The sequence below is a fragment of the Cupressus sempervirens genome, chromosome 10, assembly GCF_028749045.1.
Source record: "Cupressus sempervirens isolate cs-2001-9-10 chromosome 10, ASM2874904v1, whole genome shotgun sequence".
NCBI lineage: Eukaryota > Viridiplantae > Streptophyta > Pinopsida > Cupressales > Cupressaceae > Cupressus > Cupressus sempervirens.
In genome coordinates this window covers 358439365-358453242 of record NC_143127.1, presented here as the reverse complement: position 1 = coordinate 358453242, position 13878 = coordinate 358439365, and positions in this window count along the sequence as shown.

The following is a 13878-nucleotide window of genomic DNA, read 5'->3' as shown; positions in this document are numbered from 1 at the left end:
AAGGAGAAATGCAAAAGTTACTTCTTAATTCTTGAATATAAAGATTAGGAACATGGAAAGAATAATAATGTGTATGAATTTTCATCCACACCACTCAAACCACTCAAGAATGCACCATGCACTTTTGTATGGTAAAACCTATTGGTAGCCTCTCATACAAAAAATCGATTCATTTATTTACCACAATAGAAAATTAAAAATGACCAATTTATTTGTAATCCTTCTTGTTTCTTATAGGTCAAAATACACAATTTCATAATAAATACCCAATCATTTTCTAGGTCAAAACTAGTCAATTCCTAAGTTCATTTGACTTTGGGTACTTTTTCTTCTTGTTGGTGCTACTTATCTCCAGAACTAATGATTTAACATCATGTAAAAGGTCAAAAAAATAATATTTTTGTTGTGATAAATCCTCTCTTTTTGTAATGTGAATAAGCATTAGTGCAAGAAACTATTGTTTTACAGTTCTGAAAATACAATCCATGTAAATTAAAATTCTAGCTTGTAAATTTAATTTTCTGGTTGAGAAACTTCTATTTGAATTGTATATCATGTCGGCCCTATTTTCATTTTCATGAATGACCCATTTATAGTATTCATAAATATTCATGAAGAAATATGAAAACCATAACTAATTGAGTCACTTGTAAAGTGTGTTACTAACTATCAAACCATCAAAACTAAAAATTATGGGCAGATTGACAAGCAATTCTTACACTTATGCCCTAGAAAATATAGCAAGTGCTCTCCTTAGTATATACATGGCTTTTGTTAGCCAAGGATAATATATGTCACTATTCATGAAAATTTAAAAATGGAGTATAATAAATGCCTACTGGTAGAAACAATTTACACTTATGTCCACAAAAATGTTAACAATGACCTCACAACTAGTCCAGCCTAATAGTCATGATATTCTCAGTTTAAGTATTTTATGAGCTATGAAATTTTAGCATCCATTAGAGGCACATAAGAGGGGTTTATTCTTATGGTAGGTCTTTGTTGGAACATAAGAAATAGGTCATTGTGACTGACTCAATAACAAACTACAAGTCAGTTAAAACATTTTTCTTTGAAAACAATATGGAAATTTGACACTATTGAAATGCAAAAACCCTATTTTTTTTTAATAAAATTTGTTTTACCATTTCAAATGTTCCATGTTTTTTAGAGTTTCAAGCTACCAAATTGAAATGCCCAATGCATGATGTAGGGTTTTCTTAATTAATGTTATTAGGGCCTAGGCAAGTAAAAGCACTCCGAGAGAAAATTGTAGAGGATTCATACCTTTCAAAAAAAACCTAACTAAACAATTTGCGAGAAAATAAAAAATGCAAACAACACATTTAAAATAGAAACCATACATGCACATTAATGAAATGGGATCATAGATAGATTTAGATTCATGACCCCCATAATCTTTTTGTAGAAGAATAGGCCCACAATTAAATGAAACATCTCATTAAGATTTATCACATTTAAAATCCTATTTATCTCTAAAAATTTAGAGACACCCAATTAAGAAATGTAGATTCAGATTTGTACCCTTAGAATTCCAAGTATCCTCCCAATAGCATCAGTGGGCAGAGTGCTCTGAAACTCAATAGCAGCTTCCCCTGCTATAAGTGCAATGATAAGAGGACCTCATGATACAGAAGCATATAGCCAAAGAGTAGAAAATACTCCCCTGTTCTACTACTATCATCACACAAATGACCAAAAGTATCAATATAAGTACCCCTAAACATATTAGGAAATGAAATTTCCACCTTGATTAGAAGTCCAAATCTTAGCCTACTGTATCGCCTCAATCTTCCTCTATGGAAATTATAGCACAAACTCAATTCTCCCATCTTGGATCTAAAGTTTTCTTCTCTAGTCTCTAGAGAAAAGACCAGAATGCCCCCTCCCACAATTAGGGCTTATTTTCCAACATTGTTTCCGTTCCTCGAAAATTATCTCTCTACTAAAGGAAGGGAAAAATAGGGATTTTTATTTAGGTTGCATTCTTATTTATTTTATTTTATTTTTCATTTTTTTTCAAAGATAACATATGTTTAAATTAAGAAAAAACATAATTTAATTACAATATAAGAAATGTAATATTTTGCAAATAATGTTCGATAATAATTAGTATTTTTAATTTTTTATTATATTATCCAAATAAAATCTTAGTATTTTTTTTAAAAGATAATGTTTAATATAAGTATTAGTATAATTTAACTAACTAAAATATATATTAGTAGTAAAATAAATAATAATTTATTTTAATTTTAATTTTTAGAAATATCATTTTAAATTTTAATTAAAAAATTAATTTATGTACAACTTATTTTAGAATAAATATAAAAGGTAGATATGAACACTAAAGTTTATATATGATGTACTTTTTCTATTATTATTTTCATATAAATATAATCTTCCTATTTCTCTCTATATAAAAAAAATCTTTCTATTCTATTCTTCTTCTTGTTTCTCATGCAAATCATTACACATTTTAAAATTATATGAACTTTTATTTGTTTTATGATCTTAAACATGCAAATCATTACACATTTTAAAATTATATGAACTTTTATTTGTTTTATGATTTTAAGATCTATTAAATTTTTTTAAAGTAATCTAAATCTAATTTATTTTCTAATTTTATGATTAATGAAAAATGTTAATTTTTAAAAAAAATAGTAAGAAAATAATTCAATTTTTAAAAAAATTACTAAAGACATTTATTTATTTTTTTTGAAAATAAAGCTCTCTTTTTGCCCTATGATAAACATATTTTATAAAATTGTAAATTTCAATCTTTTTATAATGCACATCTCTAATTAGAATATGAAAAAATATTTCCAACTATATTTCATTGCACAAGTACCTATCAACCAAAGCAGTCATAATAACATGAATGCACAATTTCAATGGACAAATTTTGATGATAGAATTTAGAAGTTAACTTCTTGGTTATTGTTATTGTTATTGTTATTGCTTGATGTTGATTTTAATCTACAATATTTTGAAATCTATTCATTATCTTGTTAAAAAAGCACATATTGGAATAGATTTGAAGATTTAACATTTATACCTAGATCTATTTCTAGTTCATTTTCTTTCCTCTTCCTAAGCATTTATGGACGTCATGCATTGTCAATAAGAGTTCCTTCTATATTCTCCTATCCTTATATAGTGATAGTATTGTATCACAAAATTATGATACTTTTGTAGATCTTTTAGATCATTATATCTAAAGACATTTATTTAGTTAAACCCTTGAAAATAAATCTACAAATTTCTAATCACAATATACAAATGTCCATTTTGATATGAAACATGTTCTTAAATAAAGAAATGAGACATTTGCAAGGTGCACTGTAAGATAGAAGATTCAAAGAGGTTGCATGCAATGGATTTGCAAGAAGTTTATGAACTCCATGAATGCATGCATGGCAACAAAATACAAGACTAAACTAAAAAATATGAATAATTACAATCTATCCCAGTTAATCTATAGTGTTTAACTAAGAAATGAAGAAAAAACTAAATTCTTAAAAGCTCTAAGATTCTTAAAGAAAAATTACTATGCAAATTAGCAGAATAACAATAGCACAAAGTTGGAATCCATTGAAATGTGGTAGAAGTCTCTCTTTTATAGATTATAGCAATGATTGGATGGCTGAGATGCAATAGTGAGAAATGGTAAATATTGGATAGTTGGTGATGTATGTGCTCATAGTTTTGGAAGTTTCCAAAAAGTGTGCACTTATGTGGTGCCATTTTCTTTCATTTTATTTTGAAAATTGATTTTTGTGTGTAGTTTAGAATCTAAGAGTTTGTTTTTTAAGTAAAAGGGGTGAGGTTCTTTTAATTAAATAAACTTAGGATTAGGTGATGAAACTTTAGAATTAATTAAAATTGATGATTTGTGATAAAATAATTAAATATTTAAATAATTAATTTAATCATGTGAAATTGACTTAATTCATAATAAGGTCTAGTTTTTTATTTAATTTAGTTCTTGAGAAAGGGGGCACTTAATTTACTAGACAAAAATGGGTAGTTACAAGTATTATCCCATAACTGCAATATAATAATACTATCAAATATAAGAAGAATAGAATCATATATTTTTAAAATGATAATCAAGAAATGATAGAATCATATATTTTTAAAATGATAATCAAGAAATAATAGAAATAGAGACATGAAATATAAATAAAAGAGTAATTTTTATTTATTTAGTCATAAAAGTCATTATTTATCTAGGTATTTTAGTTTGTGTAACTAATTATTGAATTATGATTTCTCTTGAGACCAAATTAGTCATTTATTTAATCATTTATACTTTTGAATTACAAGAAATTAATAAAACTTGATCAATTTTAGTCATGTGACTAAAAGTCTTAGTCATATGGCTAAAAGTTTTAGTCACATACTCATTTATTTACTCACTTATAAATTACAAAATATTACTATAATTTGACCAGTTAAAGTCATGTGACTAAATTTTTTAGGCTTGTGACTAAAATTTTTAGTCATGTAGTTATTTATTTCCCAAAATTCTACTAGTGCTAAAGTTGAAGGTGAAAGATTATTTTGTTATTATTAATAGTACTTTATTATGTGTTCTTATTTAAAATATGTTTGGATTATTATAAGTCAATTGTACGAGTTAGCATTCATTAGGAAATGAGATGGCAGGCTAGAGTTTGTTGCCCTGGTGCAAAGGTCTTTATGTGCACTGATTGGATAAAATTGTTGAGATTAGAAGTGAGAATTTGTTTGTCTAATTGTGAAGGATATGATGTTCTTGATAGTGGTCATGTAATAGAAGTTGGTTGCATTGATATCCCCCAACTAAGTGATGAAAATTGAATTAGTGATGACTGTTAATGGGCTATGTGAATGTATGGGTGCATTATTGGTTGTGCCGGACACCCCAAAGGTTTTTGGTTTAACAAATTGATGACTCATGTACCTAAAAAGAATTCCTATAGAACTGGTAAGCACAATGGCTAATTACCCATGTATCTTGGTAGATGGATTTCTTTTTATATCGACTCAATAATCAGTTTAATGCAAGTCAAGAAGGAGAAAAGCCAAAGTGATGATAATTTTCCCATCATGTGAGATTTTGGTAATCTAAAACCATTTATGATGTTTTTACATCATGTGAGTTTTTGGTAATTTGAAACCATTTGTGATGTTTCCACATCATGTGGGTTAGTGATAATCTAAAACCATTTGTAATGTTTGGTGGTCTATTGTAATCACTATTATGTGAGGTTCATGGTTAGCCAAAAGCATTCAAATGAAATTTTTTTGGTCAACTAGAAACCATTTGTATTCAGTTTGTTAGGGTTAAGTCATAAAACCCAAAGTGATTATGATGAGGGAAAACAATATAAATGTAGAAGCATTAGTGGAAGAAATTAAGGGGGAGTGTTGGCAGATATTAATTTCTCCACCAGCCCATCATTCCTTCACCGTTCACAGACCACATTTTGTTGCCAGTAGTAGACAAGTAGTCAACCTTAGCTATTCAGTGCCATCCAACCAACTACTTCTAGCTACAAGCAATTGTCCTTAGCCGTTCAGTGTCGTCCAACTAAGTACTTCTAGCTATCATATTTAATGCAAATATATTAATATTATATTGTGTGGACAACCAGCCATCTAAACATATTGTAATTTATAAATTGAATGTATAGAGAATAGAACAGCAGAGCCCGTTTTGGGTTTCTCATATTTCTTATGATTTCTCCCTTGATTTCTCTTTCTTTGCTCGTTCAGTGTTGTGTTTTAGTTTTCATCAACAACGCGCTCTGGCATATGATCGGAGATCTCATTGATACCACTGTCAAACTGTCATAGAGTAATCAAATTCTTGAAAAATAATGGCAGCTATCATAACACAATAAGCTCAGGCATAGAATCCGTAAAGCTCGTAAGCAGGCCCAGGTTCGAACCCTGGGATGGATGATTAACGGTATGTATTGAAGGTAACGTTTGCATTTTTTCCCTAGTAAACGTCATTGTAATTCTTGCCTTGCATTTATTCCATCTCCCTCCAACTCATCTACACTTCAAGTGCATACAACAGGAGAATAATTTTATTTCCATTTTAGTGGAAACGAAATTCAAACAGTGGGTGAATTTAAATCCAATATAAAATGGATTTTCCGCACAGTAGATTGAACTAGTAGCCTCAAATATGAAATTTGAGCTCGGACGGCAATAAAGAAAACGTGATGAAGAGGGTCGGGAGAAGGTAGAAGTGTTGAGGAACAAATTGATCTGTGCCATGTATCGCTCAGGATCTCATGTGTAAGTCCGCCTCAAACTGCAGTGCAGTAATTGTGAAAAATCAAACTATTGCAGTCACTGATTATAATCTCCTATCACAAATGATTATTAAACTGCTGAAAATAAATTCCCAGCTAATATCGAAAAATAACACAACTGCAACTTCACTTAAAATACGGAAAGAAATGCGCAACAGAATCAACACAATATTTTCGGACAAATTGTCCCTAGAAAAACCCCTAAGGGAAAACCAGTTCTACAGATGAGAAATTATATTACTCTTCAGCAAATCAAGAGATACAAAATTCCTTGCCTCACACTGGCAGAACTCCGACAACCTCCTAATTTCTTCCACTGATATTTCTCACTACTATCCCTGCGCTAACACTGCACCCTTGCTAACACTGCAAGACTGTTTGCTAACACTGCAAACTGCTTCTCCAAAAGCTTCCTTGCTAACACTGCAAGACTATTTGCTAACACTGCAAACTGCTTCACCAAAGCTTCTCCTCCAAAGCTTCCTGCAAGACTGTTTGCTAACACTGCAAACTGCTTCTCCAAAGCTTCTTCCTGTGCCCTTGCTAACACTACAAGATTGTTTGCTAACACTGCAAACAGCTTCACCAATGCTTCACCGCCTTACTCTCCAAATGCCCCCTAGACCCCTTTTTATACTACTCTCGTTGGTAAACCAACGACCGAGATTAAAACAAACCAACGGCTGAGATTAAGACAACTCAACAGCCAATAATAGAATTGGTTGCAAGGTGTCCAAAAGGGAATCTCTAAAATTAGTAAATAATAACCATTTACTAATTTTTGGCAAGTGGACAAACAGCTGTCCAAACCACCCATAAATACAACCGCTATTCATAGATAAGGACGAACAGCTGTCCAAGCTACCCATAAATAGTGCTGCTATTTCTAGGTCAGAAATAACAGTTGTCCAACTAACAATAATTAACACTCCCTCTTAGCGAGGAAGCTGTTCTGCATGACACCCATCTTATCTCTGAAGAAGATAAATTTGGCCTTTCCCAAAGCCTTCGTCAGAATGTCTGCTACCTGCTCATCTGTAGGTATGTATTGTAGTCGAACAACTCCCCTTTGTACACAATCTCTGATGAAGTGATATCTGATATCTATATGTTTAGACCTATCATGAAACACTGGATTTTCAGACAACTTGATGCAACTCTGATTGTCACAATGTATCACAGTAGTCTCAACCTTCTGACCAAACAAGGCTACTAACAACTTCCGAAGCCATATAGCTTCACATGTTGCCATGCTAGCTGCTATGTATTTTGCTTCTGCTGAACTTAGAGCCACAGACTTCTGCTTCCTGCTGAACCAAGATACAACTCCTAATCCCAAGCTGAAACAACACCCTGAAGTGCTCCTTTTTTCTATTGTACTTCCTACCCAATCTGCGTCAGTATAGCCTATCAACCTGATACCTTCACCTCGAACATATCTGATCCCATACTCGATTGTACCACACAAGTAATGTAGCACATGCTTAGCCGCTATCCAATGCATTCTCTTTGGTTCAACCATGAACTGACTAAGAGAGTTTACTGCAAATGCTATATCTGGTCTAGTGTTGACCAAATACATAAGCGTACCAATCAATTGTCTATATAAAGTGGGATCTACATCTTTCTCCTTAGATGTCTCGTCATGCTCTATGCTCACCTCCGGAACACCTATCACTGTCTCACGAAGCAATATAAGTGCTCCATGATGAATATGGCCCAACCTCCTATGCCATAGCTCTCCAAGATCTCTAGGATTATTGTTGCTCATAAGTGCCTTAGGAGTATCAAACTGCAATCTATAAAGGTGACCACTCCTAACTCCAATAGTTATGGGTGATTTCCAATCCTTGTGCTTAATCAACACATGTGTCCCTCTAAAGAGTACATTATACCCCCTATCCTGAAGAACAGATACAGAAATCAAATTCATACCTAAGCCCGGCACATATAACACATCATGAAGAGGAATTATCTTTCCATTCTCCCTCTGAAACTGAACAGTCCCTTTCCCAACATGGTTGAGTTTGGACAAGTTTCCCATAGAAATCTGGATGTTGGTGTCCTCCTCCTTTTAACTGGAGAAGTACTCTCTAACTCCTGTCATATGAAATAACACCCCACTATCTATATACCAAACACACTGTGAGGTTGAGCTAACCATACAAGCTATGAGTGCAAAATCATCTTCCATTCTGCTGGAGAGTTCTTCTGCACTTGCTAAAGCTGCCACCTGCTTCTTACCCTTTTTTCTCTCTGGGCAATCACTGACATAGTGGCCAAACTCGTGACATCCAAAGCACTTAACCTTAGAAAGGTTCTTCTTCTTCTTTTCACTTTGTGAATTTGATCCTTTGCTAGATCCCTTCTTTGCTTTCCCTTTACCCGCTAGGGCAACGTTCTCTTGTTCCACCTCATTTTTCTGACTCTTGTTGGCCCCATTGACAAGACTTAGTCTAAACTCCTCCTGAGTGAAATCAGTCCATAGTCGATCCCAACTCGGTAAAGTATCTCGTCCACTGATAACTTGAACAAAGACACTCCATTTTTTAGTAAACCCATTTAGGGCTATTCTCACTAGCTCATCATCACTAGGGCTATCTCCAACAGCTGCTAACTCATCCTTGACAAGTCTGAGCCTGGTGAGGTAACTTGTGACGTCTTCTCCCTGATTCATCCGGGTATTCTTTAGCTTCTCTCTGAGAATCAACTTCTTGTTAGTGGTAGCATTCTGGTACAGATTTAGAATGGCATTCCACATCTTCTTTGCTGTATCTAGCTCTGAGATATGTGGAACAATATGATCCTTGACACCATCAAGGATAATCCTCCTCGCTTTGGCATCATCCTTCCTATATGCTGCAAGCTGTGTTGCATCCGTTGGTAGAGGTACACCACTGGTAGCATAATCCTTGATACCATTCTCTTCCAACAATAAAGAAATTCTGGCCTTCCAGACACCAAAATTTGAGGCACCATCCAATCTATCCTGATCTCTCAAACCAGCTGAAGCCATCTCAAGGGTTTAAAGCAATAATAAATCTAAAGAGATCAAAATTTCTTTCCTAGGGCAAAACTCTTCTACCCTTAACAATGCTCTGATACCATGTGAAAAATCAAACTATTGCAGTCACTGATTATAATCTCCTATCACAAATGATTATTAAACTGCTGAAAATAAATTCCCAGCTAATATCAAAAAATAACACAATTGCAACTTCACTTAAAATACGAAAAGAAATGTGCAACAGAATCAACACAATATTTTCGGACAAATTGTCCCTGGAAAAACCCCTAAGGGAAAACCAGTTCTACAGATGAGAAATTATATTAAACTTCAGAAAATCAAGAGATACAAAATTCCTTGCCTCACACTGGCAGAACTCCGACAACCTCCTAATTTCTTCCGCTGATATTTCTCACTACTATCCCTGCGCTAACACTGTGCCCTTGCTAACACTGCAAGACTGTTTGCTAACACTGCAAACTGCTTCTCCAAAAGCTTCCTTGCTAACACTGCAAGACTGTTTGCTAACACTGCAAACTGCTTCTCAAAAGCTTCTCTCTTGTGCCCTTGCTAACACTGCAAGACTGTTTGCTAACACTGCAAACTGCTTCACCAAAGCTTCTCCTCCAAAGCTTCCTGCAAGACTGTTTGCTAACACTGCAAACTGCTTCTCCAAAGCTTCTTCCTGTGCCCTTGCTAACACTGCAAATAGCTTCACCAATGCTTCACCGCCTTACTCTCCAAATGCCCCCTAGACCCCTTTTTATACTACTCTCGTTGGTAAACCAACGACCGAGATTAAAACAAACCAACGGCTGAGATTAAGAAAACTCAACAGCCAATAATAGAATTGGTTGCAAGGTGTCCAAAAGGGAATCTCTAAAATTAGTAAATAATAACCATTTACTAATTTTTGGCAAGTAGACAAACAGCTGTCCAAACCACCCATAAATACAACCGCTATTCATAGATAAGGATGAACAGCTGTCCAAGCTACCCATAAATAGTGCTGCTATTTCCGGGTCAGAAATAACAGCTGTCCAACTAACAATAATTAACAGTAATCTATCTCCTCCTCGATTGAGATTATTGTTACAATGTGAAGAAAGTAATGTAATCCCATTGGCACTTCTCTACCCCTGACGTATTCGGTGATTTCTCGTAGCTAGTGCAGAAATGTTGGAGGAGGGTTTAAACACTGTATGGATGGCTTGCACTCATCAAATCCCTTTCTTTGAAAATGGTACGCTTACCATCTCTGTTACCTGAAGAGTCGCTGAGAAAGGGTTTCTTTGCACAATGATCAAGCCAATAATATCGGTAACGGTATCGTATTAGTGCCCAGTTGTCTTATTTTATCAAGATTTAGGCAGCCTCTAATTGCATAATTGCATATTATGAACATGGAAATAAGCTGGCCTACAAATGTCAGGCATGTGGCTTACGTAACATTTGATCGACAAAATAGAGGTATTGCCTTTTGATTGGGCTTCATCATATTATTTCGGCAATCTTTTATAGGTGTTGATCTGTATTAAGGGCCCTGGGCTTCGGAAATCTTTTATAGGTGTTGATCTGCATTGGGTTTGTTTGGCAACTGGAATACAAGTGGAATAGGCATATGTATATTCTTAAAATTTTGAATTTTCTGTTTGGATGCACCAAATCAGAATTGAAATGGGAATAAAATTGGAATACATATTCCAATTTTGGTCCAAAAATGAACATTTTCTATTCCACCTAAATAGGTCGAATTGGAATACGTATACCTAACCCAATTTTTTTAATTTTAGAAAACATAAATTTTTGAGTCCATGAATTCCACATCAAATTCTGAGTGAACCAAACAAGAATAGGAATAGGTGACCCCATTTTCTATTCAAAAATAAGTATTCTAGAATAAGTATTCCTATTCTCATTTTTTTATTCCCGCGACCAAATAGACCCTTACTATGTACTGATGCATGTCTCTTGCATGCTGAGATTCTTCTCAATGAAGATTAACAAAAGGGATAAGTATTTTATTTTGATTATTTTATTATTTGGAGGGAGATGTTTAGCTTTAGAGTGAGGTTGTATCCTCCTAGTTATTGTTATGATCAATATAATTCCTAATTAAGAGGGAGATTATTCAGCTTCATAAGGAGATTAAATGACAAAGGGAGATGTCCAACACTTTGCAAATTTATGCAATATTCAATCTGTTGACTATTTTTTTGTGCAAAAATTTACAAGTTGTGACATCTTTGAAAATAGTGATGCTAAAAAGGAATGTGGTATCAGTGAGTTTAAAACAATGATTGAAGGTTGTATGTGGCATTTATGAGCTAACAAAGCTATTGTAACTTCCTTTCATAGCATTGTGGTAAAGAAAGCTTTCTTGGAAAAGGATGTGTCAGGTGTCAAAAATGTATGGTAAACATGAAAAAATTATCAAAAAGTGGTTTTATTCTAGGTATTCGAATGCATACCATAGTCTATTCTCTTTCACAAAAACTAACATTATTTTCTACCATGGCAATAATGGGATGACTGTAATTTTTTTTGAAAGATATTAAAACATTGTGATTTCTCCGGATTCATAAAGGTAATTCTATAATCAACGAAGGCTAACAAATTTCTTTTGGGGTTCTTGCTGATAAAGGAAGGTTGTGAAATGTTTTTAGTTCTTCTGATTCTTACATTTTCTCTAAACATTTTTTGTCCAAGCCTATTGTGCTGAGTATAGTGGGTGGATAAAGGAAAATAGAAAGTTTTGAAGACATGTTGAAAGATAAAGGAACAGTTAAAGGTCTAGCATTTTTTCTTTGAAAGGTATGTGCAAAATAGGTATGATCAATTCTTCCATTTCCATGTTGCATAAACAAGAGCTCAGAATATGATTTGTTTTGTAAATACTTGAATGAAATGAATCGCAGTCTTTTATTTTGGTAAAAGTTTTTGAAACACATCTTTCAATATAAAAGCACGAGAGTTTAAAAGGGATGAATATAATCCTAACTGGTTTGGTTCTTTAGTACATATAAAAATGGGTAGTTTGGTGACTCCGTTTATAGGAGATGATGGTTGTTTTTATTTGGTTTGTAAATGTAAACCATCTACTAGTTTCGGCAATTTATTGACAGTTAATAATTAAGATTTCTTTGTTTGTAAAAATTCAGTGCTATAAAATGAAAAGAGGGCATTCTTGTATAACTACTTTGAACTTATACAAAGGGCATTCCTGTATAACTACTTCAGATTGGTACAATTAGAAAATGGATTTTTCTTTTTTATAGCTTCTTTACATGTACAAAAAATGCTTCTCTATTTATGAGAATGTTGATAGAAGCTTGAAAAAAAGCGTACTGGTGTTTTAAAAATAGAGACACAAAAATTGTTGAAAATTTATTGAAAGTGATCGAAAAGATTTATTATAAATGTGTTTACATGTATAGCTGTATAAAATACAGTAATATGTGTATGTAAGATTGTAATCCAAATCCAAAAGTGAGATAAAAAGGTTGTAGCCCTAAGCAATTGTAGCTGTTGGTTGTAAAAAGGAGTTAAACTCAATAAATAGCAAGTTTATGGAGTGGTTTTTCACCCTATGATGAAACCATAAGGTTTTTTGAGGTTTTCCACTCGGCGCAAATCTTGTGTCTCTATCTTTTGTGAGTTATTATTTTCTTGCTCTATCATCTTGAATGTTGATTATTGAAAGAAAATTTTATGCATTCATTTCTTATGGAATGTTAAATTAAAAATTACTCACTTGTTTTAAAAAGCACTGGTTCTGATTCACACCCCCCACTTAGAACTACAATTACTTCCAACAAGTAGTATTAGAGAATAGGGTTCCTATAGGAATTGTTCCAAGGATATTTTGAAAGTAAAATGACTATTTACCTTGATTGGGCTCCATTATTTAATGGCAATGACTATGTTTTTTGGAAAGTTATGATGGAAGCATTTATACATCCATTAGATGTTAGAATGTGGGATGTTGTCATGTCAAAGTATACTATTCCATCAATAGTACCTATTGATGCAAATGATAAGCTTACACATGAGTTAGATATAAAGGCAAGATATGCTCTTCTATGTGGTCTTACTAAAGATGTATTTGCCAAAGTAGTCTACTATAAATCAGAAAATGACATTTGGGTCAAATTGGAAACTATTTAACAAGGTGATGAAAAAGTTAAAGAGTCAAAATTGTTAACTCTTAAAACACAATTTGATTTAACCTAAAGATGAGTGAAGATGAAAACATATCAGCATATTTCTTGAGAATTGATGAAATAGTAAATACAAGAAAAGGTCTAGGATAACATATTGAAGAACATAATGTAGTTTCAAAGGTCATACGGTTACTCTTACCAAAATTTGAAACTAAAATTTCTACTTTGGAAGAAAAGAAAAAATTTTCTAAAATGACTTTACATTAGGTACAAGAAACCTTGACCTCTTATGAAATGAGAATCAGTAGTCAAGCTAGTTCTACATCAAAAGAGGTAGCCCTTAAGGTTGAAAAACAAGAAGAAAGTGATT